Source organism: Caretta caretta, chromosome 7 (assembly GCF_965140235.1).
Source record: "Caretta caretta isolate rCarCar2 chromosome 7, rCarCar1.hap1, whole genome shotgun sequence".
In the NCBI taxonomy this organism is placed as follows: domain Eukaryota; kingdom Metazoa; phylum Chordata; order Testudines; family Cheloniidae; genus Caretta; species Caretta caretta.
The window spans coordinates 30021543-30037976 of NC_134212.1; the positions used below are offsets into that span (position 1 = coordinate 30021543).

The 16434-nt window shown below is 55.6% G+C and overlaps 1 protein-coding gene across 7 annotated transcripts in view; it reads left to right on the forward strand.

Annotated features, from left to right (window-relative positions):
• Window positions 1-2743: 2743 nt before the first annotated feature.
• Window positions 2744-16434, forward strand: part of GAL3ST3 (galactose-3-O-sulfotransferase 3) — a 42110-nt gene continuing 28419 nt past the window's right edge. For 3 of the 7 annotated variants that reach the window (XM_075130356.1, XM_075130358.1, XM_075130359.1), the window contains exon 1: window positions 2744-4593. The gene's annotated coding sequence lies outside the window, so the exon portion shown is untranslated. Of the gene's footprint in view, window positions 4594-10352; window positions 10461-16434 lie in introns of those variants that run through there. The other 4 variants (XM_048858085.2, XM_048858086.2, XM_075130357.1 and 1 more) reach the window with 4 other exon arrangements.

A 16434-nucleotide genomic window follows, 5' to 3' on the forward strand; every position in this document is an offset into this window, starting at 1 on the left:
GTGTAGCGGTGTGTGTAGCTGTGTGCACAGTGCAGTGTGTGTGTAGCGGTGTGTGTAGCTGTGTGCACAGTGCAGTGTGTGTAGGTCTGTGTGCGTGTCGCAGTGTGTGTAGCTGTGTGCACAGTGGAGTGTGTGTGTGGCTCGGTGTGTGTAGCTGTGTGCACAGTGCAGTGTGTGTGTAGCGGTGTGTGTAGCTGTGTGCACAGTGCAGTGTGTGTAGGTCTGTGTGCGTGTCGCAGTGTGTGTAGCTGTGTGCACAGTGGAGTGTGTGTGTGGCTCGGTGTGTGTAGCGGTGTGTGTAGCTGTGTGCACAGTGCAGTGTGTGTAGGTCTGTGTGCGTGTCGCAGTGTGTGTAGCTGTGTGCACAGTGGAGTGTGTGTGTGTGGCTCGGTGTGTGTCGCAGTGTGTGTAGCTGTGTGCACAGTGGAGTGTGTGTGTGGCTCGGTGTGTGTAGCGGTGTGTGTAGCGGTGTGCACAGTGCAGTGTGTGTAGGTCTGTGTGCGTGTCGCAGTGTGTGTAGCTGTGTGCACAGTGGAGTGTGTGTGTGTGGCTCGGTGTGTGTCGCAGTGTGTGTAGCTGTGTGCACAGTGGAGTGTGTGTGTGGCTCTGTGTGTGTAGCGGTGTGTGTAGCGGTGTGCACAGTGCAGTGTGTGTAGGTCTGTGTGCGTGTCGTAGTGTGTGTAGCTGTGTGCACAGTGGAGTGTGTGTGTGGCTCGGTGTGTGTAGCGGTGTGTGTAGCGGTGTGCACAGTGCAGTGTGTGTAGGTCTGTGTGCGTGTCGCAGTGTGTGTAGCTGTGTGCACAGTGCAGTGTGTGTGTAGCTGTGTGCACAGTGGAGTGTGTGTGTGTGGCTCGGTGTGTGTAGCGGTGTGTGTAGCTGTGTGCACAGTGCAGTGTGTGTGTGTAGCTGTGTGCGGTGTGTGTAGCGGTGTGCACAGCGCAGTGTGTGTAGGTCTGTGTGCGTGTCGCAGTGTGTGTAGCTGTGTGCACAGTGGAGTGTGTGTGTGGCTCGGTGTGTGTAGCGGTGTGTGTAGCTGTGTGCACAGTGCAGTGTGTGTGTGTAGCTGTGTGCGGTGTGTGTAGCGGTGTGCACAGCGCAGTGTGTGTAGGTCTGTGTGCGTGTCGCAGTGTGTGTAGCTGTGTGCACAGTGGAGTGTGTGTGTGGCTCGGTGTGTGTAGGGGTGTGTGTAGCGGTGTGCACAGCGCAGTGTGTGTAGGTCTGTGTGCGTGTCGCAGTGTGTGTAGCTGTGTGCACAGTGGAGTGTGTGTGTGGCTCGGTGTGTGTAGCGGTGTGTGTAGCTGTGTGCACAGTGCAGTGTGTGTGTGTAGCTGTGTGCGGTGTGTGTAGCGGTGTGCACAGCGCAGTGTGTGTAGGTCTGTGTGCGTGTCGTAGTGTGTGTAGCTGTGTGCACAGTGGAGTGTGTGTGTGGCTCGGTGTGTGTAGCGGTGTGTGTAGCGGTGTGCACAGTGCAGTGTGTGTAGGTCTGTGTGCGTGTCGCAGTGTGTGTAGCTGTGTGCACAGTGCAGTGTGTGTGTAGCTGTGTGCACAGTGCAGTGTCTGTGTGTAGCTGTGTGCGGTGTGTGTAGCTGTGTGCACTGTGCAGTGTGTGTGTGGCTCTGTGTCTGTGTAGCAGTGTGCACAGTGCAGTGTGTGTAGGTCTGTGTGCATGTCGCAGTGTGTGTAGCTGTGTGCACAGTGGAGTGTGTGTGTGTAGCTGTGTGCGGTGTGTGTAGCTGTGTGCACAGTGGAGTGTGTGTGTGTAGCTGTGTGCGGTGTGTGTAGCTGTGTGCACAGTGGAGTGTGTGTGTGGCTCTGTGTGTGTAGCGGTGTGTGTAGCTGAGTGCACAGTGGAGTGTGTGTGTGGCTCTGTGTGTGTAGCGGTGTGTGTAGCTGTGTGCACAGTGGAATGTGTGTGTAGCGGTGTGTGTAGCTATGTGCACTGTGCAGTGTGTGTGTGTAGCTGTGTGCGGTGTGTGTAGCTGTGTGCACTGTGCAGTGTGTGTGTGGCTCTGTGTCTATGTAGCTGTGTGCACAGTGCAGTGTGTGTAGGTCTGTGTGCGTGTCGCAGTGTGTGTAGCTGTGTGCACAGTGGAGTGTGTGTGTGGCTCTGTGTGTGTAGCGGTGTGTGTAGCTGTGTGCACAGTGCAGTGTGTGTGTAGCGGTGTGTGTAGCTGTGTGCACAGTGCAGTGTGTGTAGGTCTGTGTGCGTGTCGCAGTGTGTGTAGCTGTGTGCACAGTGGAGTGTGTGTGTGGCTCGGTGTGTGTAGCTGTGTGCACAGTGCAGTGTGTGTGTAGCGGTGTGTGTAGCTGTGTGCACAGTGCAGTGTGTGTAGGTCTGTGTGCGTGTCGCAGTGTGTGTAGCTGTGTGCACAGTGGAGTGTGTGTGTGGCTCGGTGTGTGTAGCGGTGTGTGTAGCTGTGTGCACAGTGCAGTGTGTGTAGGTCTGTGTGCGTGTCGCAGTGTGTGTAGCTGTGTGCACAGTGGAGTGTGTGTGTGTGGCTCGGTGTGTGTCGCAGTGTGTGTAGCTGTGTGCACAGTGGAGTGTGTGTGTGGCTCGGTGTGTGTAGCGGTGTGTGTAGCGGTGTGCACAGTGCAGTGTGTGTAGGTCTGTGTGCGTGTCGCAGTGTGTGTAGCTGTGTGCACAGTGGAGTGTGTGTGTGTGGCTCGGTGTGTGTCGCAGTGTGTGTAGCTGTGTGCACAGTGGAGTGTGTGTGTGGCTCTGTGTGTGTAGCGGTGTGTGTAGCGGTGTGCACAGTGCAGTGTGTGTAGGTCTGTGTGCGTGTCGTAGTGTGTGTAGCTGTGTGCACAGTGGAGTGTGTGTGTGGCTCGGTGTGTGTAGCGGTGTGTGTAGCGGTGTGCACAGTGCAGTGTGTGTGTGTAGCTGTGTGCGGTGTGTGTAGCGGTGTGCACAGCGCAGTGTGTGTAGGTCTGTGTGCGTGTCGCAGTGTGTGTAGCTGTGTGCACAGTGGAGTGTGTGTGTGGCTCGGTGTGTGTAGCGGTGTGTGTAGCTGTGTGCACAGTGCAGTGTGTGTGTGTAGCTGTGTGCGGTGTGTGTAGCGGTGTGCACAGCGCAGTGTGTGTAGGTCTGTGTGCGTGTCGCAGTGTGTGTAGCTGTGTGCACAGTGGAGTGTGTGTGTGGCTCGGTGTGTGTAGGGGTGTGTGTAGCGGTGTGCACAGCGCAGTGTGTGTAGGTCTGTGTGCGTGTCGCAGTGTGTGTAGCTGTGTGCACAGTGGAGTGTGTGTGTGGCTCGGTGTGTGTAGCGGTGTGTGTAGCTGTGTGCACAGTGCAGTGTGTGTGTGTAGCTGTGTGCGGTGTGTGTAGCGGTGTGCACAGCGCAGTGTGTGTAGGTCTGTGTGCGTGTCGCAGTGTGTGTAGCTGTGTGCACAGTGGAGTGTGTGTGTGGCTCTGTGTGTGTAGCGGTGTGTGTAGCGGTGTGCACAGTGCAGTGTGTGTAGGTCTGTGTGCGTGTCGTAGTGTGTGTAGCTGTGTGCACAGTGGAGTGTGTGTGTGGCTCGGTGTGTGTAGCGGTGTGTGTAGCGGTGTGCACAGTGCAGTGTGTGTAGGTCTGTGTGCGTGTCGCAGTGTGTGTAGCTGTGTGCACAGTGCAGTGTGTGTGTAGCTGTGTGCACAGTGGAGTGTGTGTGTGTGGCTCGGTGTGTGTAGCGGTGTGTGTAGCTGTGTGCACAGTGCAGTGTGTGTGTGTAGCTGTGTGCGGTGTGTGTAGCGGTGTGCACAGCGCAGTGTGTGTAGGTCTGTGTGCGTGTCGCAGTGTGTGTAGCTGTGTGCACAGTGGAGTGTGTGTGTGTGGCTCTGTGTGTGTAGCGGTGTGTGTAGCTGTGTGCACAGTGCAGTGTGTGTGTGTAGCTGTGTGCGGTGTGTGTAGCGGTGTGCACAGCGCAGTGTGTGTAGGTCTGTGTGCGTGTCGCAGTGTGTGTAGCTGTGTGCACAGTGGAGTGTGTGTGTGGCTCGGTGTGTGTAGCGGTGTGTGTAGCTGTGTGCACAGTGCAGTGTGTGTGTGTAGCTGTGTGCGGTGTGTGTAGCGGTGTGCACAGCGCAGTGTGTGTAGGTCTGTGTGCGTGTCGCAGTGTGTGTAGCTGTGTGCACAGTGGAGTGTGTGTGTGGCTCGGTGTGTGTAGCGGTGTGTGTAGCTGTGTGCACAGTGCAGTGTGTGTGTGTAGCTGTGTGCGGTGTGTGTAGCGGTGTGCACAGCGCAGTGTGTGTAGGTCTGTGTGCGTGTCGCAGTGTGTGTAGCTGTGTGCAGAGCTGTGTGTGCAAGGCCCGCGTGCTGCATGCGGGGCTCGGTGCGGGGAGGACGCGGCCACCTGACCCCACAAAGGACGCGGCTCCGGCTCCCTCCCTCGCTCGCCTTCCCAATTTCCCCGGCTCCGCTGCCCGCACGCAGCCGGCAACATGGCGATGGGGCGCTCCCCGGCCGGTCGCTAGCGCGGGGACCCCGCTCCGCTCCGCTCCGGCCCGCCCGGGGAGCGATGCTGCCGAGGCGCGCCCGGGACACTTCCCCGCCCCTCGCCGCCTGCGCTCGCCCGGCCGGTGATGGACTGAGCCCCGCCGGCTCCCCGCACTCCCAGCACGGGGTGAGTATGCGGCCCCGGCCGGGGGGGTTTCGCCCGCAGAGCCCCCCCTCCCCCGCTCCCGCCACCGTGTGGCTTTCAGCCCGGGCTACGGGCTCCTTCCCCCCCTTGCATTGACTGGGGGTCTCGCCCTGGGGGGCTGCTTTGAACCCCACTAATACCACTGCTGTTTTTAATAATCTCTTTCAGACCCCCCCCCCCGGTTAAACCTCCCCCCCGCACCCGCCTGGCTGATTGGGGCTATTTTGATGTGATGTTTCTTGGGTGTGTGGGGGGGTGTCACTGTGCTGGGCAAACGCGGCTGGGGAGTTCCCAACCCTTGGCACCCAGGCACGAAGTGTGGCAGGGGCGAATGGCCGTGCCCAGGGGGAGATGCTTATCCGGCCCCAGCGCTGCGTGTGTGCAAATGAGAGTCCCCCGGCATCTGCGTGTGCCGCCTTGGTGCACCACGCAGCTGATCTCTGCCCCCTGCGTGCCCCAAGGCAGAGATGTGGGCACGTTTGCTGCCCTGTGGCTTCAGAGCGGCCCCCAGAATGCGTGTGCGCAGAGCAGAGAGCGGGGCAGGCGTGCTCTTTGCACCGCCACATCCATCACGCCACCCAAACTAACCTCCCACTGGAAACAACAGCGGCACCCACGGCCGAGAGAAAGATGGGAGAGGGATTCCGGCTGGCTGAGCAGCCACAGCTTCCCTGGAGCAGAGATGCTCAGGACCTTTGAAAACTGGGCCTGTCAATTGCCAGACATACCCCCACTCCCTCTGCATATCTATCACTATGGCCCCCCCGCGTCTCTTTATCTCTATCGCCGTATCCCCACTCTCCAGTATCCTCAGGAAGGGCCCTGGGGGTGGGACTGGGCCCAGTGTTTGCTGATCCCCTCCGAGATGGGGCGTTAGGAATAAAAGGAGAAACAAGGACGCCCTGAGTTAAATCAAGACACCATGTGCTTCAGAGGTGTGCATGCATCTGCGTAGGAGTGTGCGTGCATCTGCATCCATGTATGTGCAGCTGTGTGTTGGGTGCGTGTGTGAACCTGTGTGTGTTTGTCCCCAGGTGTGTGCACGCCTGTTCTGTGTGCACGTGTCTGTGCATATGCGCGCACACACACATATACACCTGGCATGGGCGTTCACACAGACATGGCAGGGGCTGGAGGTGATTTCTATTGTTGGCCTGTTCAGGTTAAGGAGCAAATCAACCCCCAAATAATGTGGCATGCCAGTGACGCCTGACCCAGCTGAGGGGTGGGGTAGGGGTTGCTGATCTGGAGACAGGCAGCACTGGGACACACTGACTGGGGAGTCTGCATTTCCAGAGTCACGGCAGAGCATGGCAGCAGCCTGCCTACAAATGCTCCGACGTACCAAGGGGATAGAGACATCAGTAGATGTACAGCGATTTTAGATGGGGATAGATAGCTCGATAGCTAGACAGAGAAAGCAGGATTAGGGTTGGCAGTTAGATGGCTAGATAGATGGGTACGTGTGGAGAGAGAGCACAAAGGATTTGGGGCCTGTATCGCTCCATGAGGCCAGATCCCTCCTGCGCTCTCTCATCTATCAATCTGTGTAGCTGCGCACACGGGCGAGCAGTGCAGAGACACACACGCAGCCTGGTTCTGCGTTTCAGTCATCCGCCTTAACAGCCCGGGGACCAGTGCGGGTGGAAGGTGTATAGGGTTGTGTGGATATATTAACACATATAGAGGTGTGTGAGGGGGTCTTTATATACACATTATCCAGTTGTCTGTCTCCAAACGCACCCCTCCATCCATCCATTCCAGGCCTTATGGGGGAGGGGGACACAGGTGGTCTCCCTGCTCTGGACGGGGCTCAGTGCCATTCCTGCCCCGTAGAGGGTAGGTTGGGGACACAGCTAGAATGCCCTACGCTGCGGCTATTCTCTGCTCCCAGGGTCTGGAGGTGCCAAGTGTAGTCTGGAGTAGCCCCAGGCTGTCCTTCCTAACCCTGCTGCCTGTGCATGAGCAGAGTCCGTATGAATCAGCCTAACAGCCTCTGGAACTCACTGCCACAGGAGGTGGGCGAGCGGAGCTGGAAAAGGGGCAGGTGCTGAATTACTCTAGTATCTACAACAATATCTGCCAAGCTGCTGTGCTCCCTTAGTCAGTAACAGTTACTCCAGGGCCTCACCCCGGGAAGCCAGAAGAGGTGCCCGCGGCCAGGGGAATGAGTTCTGTGAGCAAAGGGGGCAGGGGCACCTCGTGGGCAGGGCACTGGGGGATCCCGGGCCACAGTGACACTTCAGAGGAGCTGGACAGTGCAGGGTTGGCTGCACGGCTTTGTTATTGCAGGGCCTCTTCGGGGTGCTGGGGCTGCACAGGTAGATTTGTTACTCAAGGGTCTCTCAGGGGGGCTGGGGCTCTCTATCCAGCACTTCCTACCCCCTTAGGTCTGTTTCTCCCTTTACTGAGTCACAGGGGGCATCCACATTGGTTCTCCTCCCTGGTTTCTCAATCTTGGTAGTAATGAACAAGCTTTTGTTCGGGGGGGGGGGGGGGGGGGGAGGGAGGGCTTGCTGAGCAGCCGGACTCACGAGTTCTGTCCCTGGTCTGGGACAGGCTGTGCGGCATGCGCCATTGCTCATCCCAGCCCCTCGTCCACAGCCCAGCACTGACCCACGTGTCCTATTGATTGGGGCTGCCATCGATAGCTATGTGCCTGACACAGCCTCGGCTTCTGGCCTGGGCCAGAATGCTAGTTAAGGGAGACCGGGTGGGGCTGGAGAAGGTTGCACATAGGTTGTGTGTGTGTGGAGGTCCGTGTTACCAACATCCTCTGCCTGCTCCTGCCCCCACCCACAGCTGCCCCCGGAGTCTCTCTCAGCTCTGTTCATTCAAAAGAGCATTTTGAGATGAGAAGAATCTTTGTGCCGTGAAGTTATGTGTGGAATGGACTCCAGGCCTTTCCCTTGAGGGGATACTGGCTCCAGTCCAGTCTCAGGACAGGGAGACGAGCTGGCTCAGGGGGAGGGGTAATGGGGCCTTTCCCCTGTAGGGTCCAGTGTAACCCTTCCTTTAACTGAGAAACTGCACAAGGTCCCTTCAGGCAGAGCTAGGATCAGAACCCAGCTCTCTACTATGCGACACCCACATCTCATCCACTTTGCCACAGTGCCTCCCACACTGGACATGCCAAATCTATGTGCTTGGCTGGGCACAGCTGCTGCTCTAAGAGCACTCTCTTCCCTCCCTGAGCCAGGAATAGGAGCCAGCCCCTACCCCAGGGGTCACAACTGAGAGCGCGCCAAGGGGCAAACTTATCCCTGGCTTCTCCAAACCTGCAAGGGCTAGACTTCGCAACCAAAAGATTCTGTTCAAACAGACAGATGGGTACGTACATAGCCATCACCTCTCAAGCCAGCCAGCCAAGAGAGCCACCTGCACCGTAAACCCTCATAGGGAGTGGTTCTGGTCCGGAGTGCCACACACCAGACATGATCCAAAACTGTGCATTGAAAAGCGTTTAAGGAAAATGCCTGGCTGAGCAAATGGAACATTTTTGATTGGTAGAAATTTGATTTGGTAGACAAAAATTTTCAAAACAAAAACTAAAAATGGTGGTTTCGTTTCAGTTCTTGACCAACCGACCAAAAAAAGTAATTTTTAATTTTGGTTCTCTTTTGGGAGTCTTTTCCCCATTCTCTTTCTTTAACACCCCAGCCCCTATTTCCAGGGGCGGGGGAAAGGTTTTTTTTTTAAAAAAAAGAGGAGAGAAAAATAAAAATTGACACCATTTTTGTCTGTTTTCTCAAAAAAAGGAAAGTTTGCTTCCCTTCAAAGTGACCAAAGTGACTGTGTTTCCATTTTCCCCAATCAAAAACAATAAAAAACTTCAAATTTCATTATTTTTTTAAAAAAGCATGAAAATTCCCAGTGCTGATTGGAGCAGCCCCTCTCCAGGGCCAGGACATGACCAGAAAGAGTCCAGCCGAGCCCGGCAGGGGTTAAAAGTCCCTCCCATCTGTGTGGGGGTCCTGTCTGAGGTGAGTTTGGGAGATGTTCCCCTGTGCTCTGCACTCACTCAGCAGAGGGGCCAAGAGCCACCTGGGCTGTGGGGACTGAACTGCCCCATGAACCTGTGAGGCAGTCCCTCCCCAGGCTGGGGTGAGTCTGGCTGGAAGCACAGGGTGGGACACTGCACCCGAGGCTGGCCAGACGGAGCATGGGGAGGCTGCATGTAGCTCAAAGTTCTTTCCACAGCCCCCATCCATCTGTTCATCCATCTGGTCAGCACTTGGGGTTTCCAGATCCCTCCTCTACGAGGGTGCTGACTGCGGCTCCCTGGATCCCTCCTCAGGGAGGGCACTGTGTGTGGGGGCCTCTACGCAGCACCCTCCTTTAGCGGATACCTGCGAAACACCCTTCCCTGCCCCCACCATCCTGCTGTGTCTGTGGGTGGGGCCTTTGAAAGGCCCCACCCCCTCCACTTTGCACCAGGCCCCCTGACAGCTGAAGTCCAGCGGGCCTGGCTCGATGCAGTGCTGGAACAATGGTCTCTCTTGCACCAGTTCCAGCGGCTGACCTGCGCAGAAACTAGGCTTGCCAATTTTGTTCGCACATTCTCCTGGAAGTTTCCTCACATAACATAATCTTTAACTCCTGGATGCTCCAGGACTATCCTGGAGGGTAGGCAACTCGAGCAGAAACCCATCCACAATTGGTGTGGAAGCGATTCCCTAACTCAGGTTGCAGTGGTTGGGTGCAGTGCCAGGTGCATAGCCCAGGCTGTGCGCTCCAGCCATAGCAGGCAGGCAAGGGCAGGTCCACTGCAAATACAAATATTAGCTCTTGGGAGACTCAAATGTGAAGCCACAGAGAGCTGGCAGGGGACCCCAAACAGGCTGGGCCTGGGGACAGCTCCCATCGGCCAGGTGGGACTCAGCCCAGGATATTATTGTAGCACCCCACGGCTGGGGCGCATCAAGGCAGCTGCTCCACACACCTACCTCACAACAGAGGCTGGGTGCTGCACAGACACCCCCCTCCCCACAACTGAGGTCAGGGCCCCTGCAAGGTCAGGCTCTGCACAAACCCCAATAGAGATTGGGTGCCTCCATCCCATCATGGCAGGCACTGCACACAGTGGGAGACAAACCCTGCACCGAACAGTGCATAGTCTCAACAGAGAAAGGGCAGGAGGGGAAACTGAGGCACAGGGAGGCAAAGGGACTTGCCCAACATCTTACAGTAGGTCAGTGGCAGAGCTGAGAACAGAATCCAAGATTCCTGGTCCCTAGTCTCCTACCTTTGAGAGAGTGGTGGGGCCTAGGTTAGAGCAGGAGTCGAACCCAGGAGTCCTGGCTCCCAGCCCAGTGCCCTACCCACTGGAACATGCTGTTCCTGACACCCATGCAAACCAGTAGCTAGATCAACACCTGTGCTTGCAGCCCCAGCTGGGAGAGGTCTGCACAGGCCCCAAGGACTGAGTCCCCATCTGCCCCCTAAAGCAGTCCCTGTGGGGCAGGTGAGTCCCATGGGGGAGGAGATGTTGTGGGGGGCTCTCCCTGGAGGCATCCCTGTGGGGCCGGGTGGGAGAGGTCTGTGTGCTGAGGGGCCTATCCCTGCACATGCCCCTGCTCTGGGATCGCACTGATCCAACTCCTCCAAGTAGCCCTGTCCTTGGGGACGTGACTGTGCATACCAAGGACTTTTCCATAGCCTTTGCCAGACCATGCTCAGGTATCTGGAGATCTGCATGCCCTTGAGCAGTGTCACAGCCTGGCATGGCTCCCTGACATTGCCGTGATATAAATATGCACTCAGCAGCCCAGCCACATCTTGTTGAGGGGGCCTAACCCTGGGATCCCGATCCAGAACACACACAGATTCTGATTCCAGCACCATCACAGGTAGGTTTTGATCCAATATGGCCACACCAGGGGGTATTCAGTCTGAGCTGGGAGCCAGGGCTCCTAGGTTCTATCCCAGCTCTGGGAGAGGAGTCTAGTGGCTGGGGGGCGGGGGGAGGGCAGGTTTCCTAGGTTCTGTTACCAATTTTGAGGAGAGTGGGGCAAGTAGGTTAAAGCAGAGGATCTGGGAGCCAGGACTGCCAGGTTCTATTCCCTACTCTCGTGCTATGGCAGGTTTGTGGTTGCAGGAGCTTTCAGAGGGAGCTGAATTGAGGTCACCTATGCTGTGTCCCAGCCTCGCTAATACCTGTAACTCTAGCCTGTTGTCTGAGCTGGCAGAGGAAAGGTTGCACTACAGTAAATCTATCTCTCGCTGCGCCAGGGTGGCAGAAGCCAACCCGGCAGCCTCATTGTGTTTCCATCTGAAAGGCTGCTCCCCTCCTGCACGTCACCTAAGCAGGTGGAATCTTAAGAGTGGGGCACACTCAGCCCTGCTGAACTGAGCAATCTGAGGGAATGGGAGCCAGGAGTGTGGGGTAGAGGTTACAACCAGGGGGCTGGGAATACAACCAGGGATCCTGGGTCCCATAACCTCAGCCCCTGCTCGAACCACTAGATCCCCCTCTCCTGCAAGAGGCAGGGAGAGAACCCCCTTATTCCCCGCTCCTCACAGCTCATGAGAGCCCTCTCCCCTCCCAGAGTTAGGGCTAGCACCCACTAATCTTGGCCCCCCAGCCCCTGGTGCAGTTCTGTAGCTCCCTTCTCAGTTCCCAAGCTTTGCCCCAGGCCCTGGGCTGAGGCACTAATTAACCAGCTGGCTCACTCTCTGCCGAGCGAGCAGGGACTTTAACAGCCGAGCAAGCTGGCTCTGCAGAGACTGGCGCTTGCCCTGGGGGACTGGCGCAGGAATCCGTTCAGCTGGTGTCTGCGACTCATCCACCTGCTCTTCGTACCCCTGGGCAATGGGAATGGATTTATTGACAGTCGGGCAGCCAGCTCACCCCACAGGGCCGACTGACCGGTGGGGGAGCTGGGCAGCATCACTCACGTCTGGCCTGGATTATGTGAGTGGCACGGCTGGGACAGTGGCAGCTCTGTGCTGGTGGAGATGCATTGGGCTCCCACTCCGCTGCCCTAGTGCTGCGCTGGGATGGACTCAGAAGCCAGGGAGGTTGAAGGGATTGAACATGCATCACAGGATTTGAGGGAATTGTGCTGGCGAATCTAAGCGTTCTTCCTGTGGTGTCTGCATAGCCGTGGGCTCCCCTCTGGAGGGGAATCAGAGAGGCAGCAGCTAGGCACTGTCAGAGTGTAATGTGTTTATTTACACGCTATAAGCCAGTCCTGGGACGGATATGGTCACAACCCACACGTGGGCAACACCCCTGCCCATCAGGGATCTCAGCTCAAGCCCAACTCTGTCCCCAGAATTGACCATAGGGAGAGAGAGTTGGACAGGGAGCAAGCTCCCTTGTTTGCAACAGCTTCCCAAAAACAAGGTGCATCACAAATCAAACAACAATAATGCAGCATTCTTCCAAGGAAGAACATCGTACCCTCAAGAAGAGGGCTGGAAGGCCATGGGTAACAGCACCATCTTGTGACTCCCACCACAACACATCCCCCGTGCCCTGTAGCTTCCTTTGGATACAGGACTCTCCTTCGCTTCCTGTTCTAAGTTGTCACAGGGCAGTGGTGTGCAGCTGTTCACAGGGACAGATCATCAGCTGGAGTAAATTGTCCTAGCTCCATTGATTTCAACCAAGCTATGACAGTTTACACCAGTTGAGGATCTTGCCTGTAGAATCTAATGCCAAAAGGGCCTGTTCTGATCTTCCAGTCTGACCTCCGGCATCATCCAGGCCAGCCCCAAGGACTCCCACATCCCTCCCATCATTTCTGTCTGTGCTGGAGCAGAGCCTAGAGATACATACCCCTGGTCTGGATTGAAAAACTCCAGGTGATGGACAATTTGCACATTAAACAGTTCTGCACCCCAGAGGCAGCTGTATCTCAGCACCGGGTGAGGAATCCTTGTATAAAAACAGCCCACACACCCTACCTGAGAAGTGGTCACATCTCAGTGCTGGGCAAGGGGTCTCTGTATGAACCCAGTTTGTATGTTCATTAAAGGCTGTGGGTTTTCTGAATGCAAGGCCAGGTATAACCAACAGTTATTCATGCAATAATTTAATGTAAGAATGTTAATCCACCACTATTAAACATTTTTAGCTTGGTATCTTGCACCCAAGAGCGATCTCTGAACTGTTAGTTTTGCTTTTTAACAAATCTTGGAGCAGTGGGGAAGTTCCAGAGAACTGGAGGGAAACTAACACTGTGCCAATATTTGAAAAAGGTTAGCAGGACAACCCAGGTAATTATAAGTCTGTCGGTCTGACATTGATCCCAGGCAAAAATCATGGACCTCTGAGATGGGACACAACCAGTAAAGGATATAATGTATGCCAATCAGTATGGTTTGCTAGAACACACTTCTTGTCATACAAACGTGGTATTGTTTTTAGATGAGTTTGCAGGTCCGGTTGATAAAGGTGTTGACATAGCAGGGTTAAGTAAGACGTTTGGCTTAGTCCCATGTGACATTCTGATTGAAGTTATTAGCACTGAAATTGCAAAACACTGTCTTAATGCAGGGTTAACATTGCCCACTGATAGCTCGTGTCCTTCTAGAACATCAGGGTGAGCAACAAACGTCTGAAAACCAGGAAATTCCGAGTTAAGGTAAACGCCCACTCAGCCTTAACTCTGCCCCTGGAGCTGGGAGTAGCCATTGGGAATTATCTGCATGCATTCCAGCTGCTGTCATTGTGTTAGGTGTAGCCATACTGCAGGGGGAAGGAAGGAGTTGGAACAACTGGGAAGAGCTCCATGATAGGAGGAGATCTGGGTGTGAGTCCCCCCGTGTGTGTTCTCAAAGGGGAGAGGTTCCAGTCTGCATCATCACAGTACAGAATTGTGTAGGAGGTGTTGGTCGCAGGGCACTGGGGGTATTGTCCACAGTGAGTGGGATCGGAGTGTAGTCTGTGGATTTCATGAAGGGTAAGGGTAGTACAGGGTTTGGTGGTATCCTGTGTGCAGCTGTGACCGGGTTATAAGAGGGTGGGGAGTGGCTGTTAGAGTTTGCAGCTGTGTACTCTCTCGGGGGAGTATTGGAGGCCAAGTGCAGCTAATACCTGTGCCTCCTGGTGAAAAGGCAGAGTGAGAGGGTGTGTGTTATGGGGCATTGCTCAAAGAGGGCAGAGCTGAGGCTATGGGGGCATTTACCTTAACTCTGTATTTCCTGGTTTTCACATGATTGAGTTTTGCTGAGCTCGATGTTCTGGATGGGCATGAGCAGTCGCCAGGCAATAACTCTGTGTTAAAGTGCTCTGCCATTTAATTTCCTAGGTTTGTAAGCAGAAGGAAATGTCTGATGACCACTTGCTCCTAGCAGACAGCTCTAGCTCTTCCCTAGGTTTGCAGCTGATCTGTTTCTGTGGCTAGGTAACAATTAAGAGACCTAGTTTTTCTATAGTGCTTTTCATCAGTGGATCATTACCCCACTTCACAGGTGGGAAACCGAGGCACAGAGAGATGAAGTGACTTGCCCAAGATCACTCAGCAAGCCAGTGGCAGAGGTAGGAATAGTCCCAGATCAGTGGGCTTTCCTGTAGGCTACACAGTTGCCATGCGATTCCTCGGTGCTCCTCCTGCTCCTGTACATTGTGGTCTAGTGCAGTCGGGATACTGGTGGTGCTTTGAGATGTTTGCCACCCAACTAATAGGGGTCCCATCTCTGGACTGGGCCCCCCCAAGTTAATCCTTGGCAGTTGTGTTACACAGCGTTCCTGACATTCCCCATGAACTGGGCTCATCTCCTGTATACCGCACTTGTCACAAACTGCAGTGCTCCTGATTTCCTCTGTCCTCAGGGCTGGCCCAGCCTGGGCTCAGCTGGTGCCTCAGGCTCCACGGCTGCTGGGGGCAGAGGTAAGAGCAGGGACTGGAGTGGCTGCTGTGGTGCCTGGGGTCAAGCTAGGGAGCAGGTAGGAACTGGGAGCAGCTATCCCCAGTGAGAGATGTGCACTGCTGGGACCCCCTTCCCAGCCTGCTCCCCCCCACCCCACTGTATCATCCCTCACTCCCCATGCCAAGTGCCCCCCTCAACTCCCTGCCTCCACCTGGTGGCATGGTGGCTGCACCACACAATGGTGCCCTGTAGCAAAAGCATTTGACCCCCTCAGCTGGGGCCCTGTTGTCCTCTGCCCTGCCTCCCCACTCCCGCCTGTGCCCTCCCTCCTAGGGTGGCCAGGTGCCTGGTTTTCGACTGGAAAATCCAGTCAAGAAGAGGACCTGCCACTGTCCAGTCAAATCTATGACCAGACACCAAGAGTCAGGTTACCATGGCCAGGACAGGTGCCAGGTCATCACCCGCGCTAGCCTCTACTCAGCCAGGACCACCTCCTACCTGCATGGGGCGGCTGCAGCTCCCAGTCTTGGCTCTGCAGGCCAGTCCCGGTCAGGGGGAGAAGGGAAAGTAGCAAGTGATGCGGAGTGGGGGGAAGGGGTGGGACAGGGGAGGGTCCAGCACTCCTGCTGGAGTACTTGGTTTTTAACTATTACAAAGGTGGCAGCCCTCCCCTCCTCCCAGGCTCAGGAATAGCCAGCCAGCGACCCCAGCCTAGTGCTCAGTGGAGTTTGCAGCCTGCTCAGTGCAAGCGAGACTTAGCAGGATGGTTGGGAGATTACAGTACGTTTAATCATGCGAGAGATGACTGGTGTCTCCCTTCCCCACCCTACAGCACTGGCCTCCCACCCACAGTTCCCTTCTGCCCCATTAAGCCACAGCACTGGAGAAGGTGTTTATGTGTAGGAAGTTGCTCCTTGCTGGCCCCTGCCCTAATCTGCTGCCTACGTACATCCCAGGCAGCAGCTAACTGTGGGCCACAAACTTACTTGGTTGTGTAGCCAGAGCATTAACTTCAATCCCCCTCCCCCCTGCAGATCCCAGCTCACATGGAGGGCAGGTAGAAGGCCTCAGACACCCCAAGAGGAGCAGGGTCCTCCAGGTCCCAGAACACATTGCAGGGATCTGAGCCCCTCCCCCTGCCCAAAGGGCTAGGGCTCCCCCAGATCCCAGCTCACCCACCTGCTTGTTGGGTGACCTCAGAGCTGATAGGTCCCCCCCACCTCAACCCCCAACTTCCTCTGTTACCCCTGACATTTTTCAGCCCCTCATCTCTCCCCTTCCACCTCATCTGAGCACCCAACCACCCATTCCCATAATCCTCACATTCGTTGCTGCAGACCCTAGCCCCTCTTCCCCTATGAGGATCTCCTCTTGCACCCGAAGCAGTCACGTGTGCAATTTAGTCTCTCTTCAGAAATAGTTTCAACATCTCCTGAATTCTCTGCTGTGTTCAGCTTACAGTTCTCCACAATCAATAAATAATATCGACCGAGGTAGATTTTCCCTTTCCACTTCCTTCTCAGATGTCTGCCCAGGGTGGCTCTCAAACTGAGCCCATTAACATAATGAAACGCTGTTGAGTTCTCCCCCAGGCAGGCAGTATCTCAGGAAACTCTGGCTCAAATAACCCCAAGTCCAGGTCACTAACCCTCCCCTATGCTTCCATGAGACACAGCAAATTTCAAGACAATCCATATAAGCAGGCGGGATTTTAGAGCACTTAAAAGAGGCATCCTTTAAACAGGAGGACTTCCCAGGGCATGTTTACCTGGACAGCTGTGCCGCTGCTCTATGCAGACAGGAGAGTGTCTTCTCCACCATGAATGGTGGAAGGTGTGTCGGTGGGAGACGCTCTCTTGCCAGCCTAGCGCTGGGGGGATTATTCACACCCCCGAGTGACATAAGTCATGCTGCCAGAGGCTGTAGTGTACACATAGCGTTAGTTGGAGCAAAGCTGGTATGTGCCATGAGACTAACAGAGTAGAGGGAGACTCTATACATCCA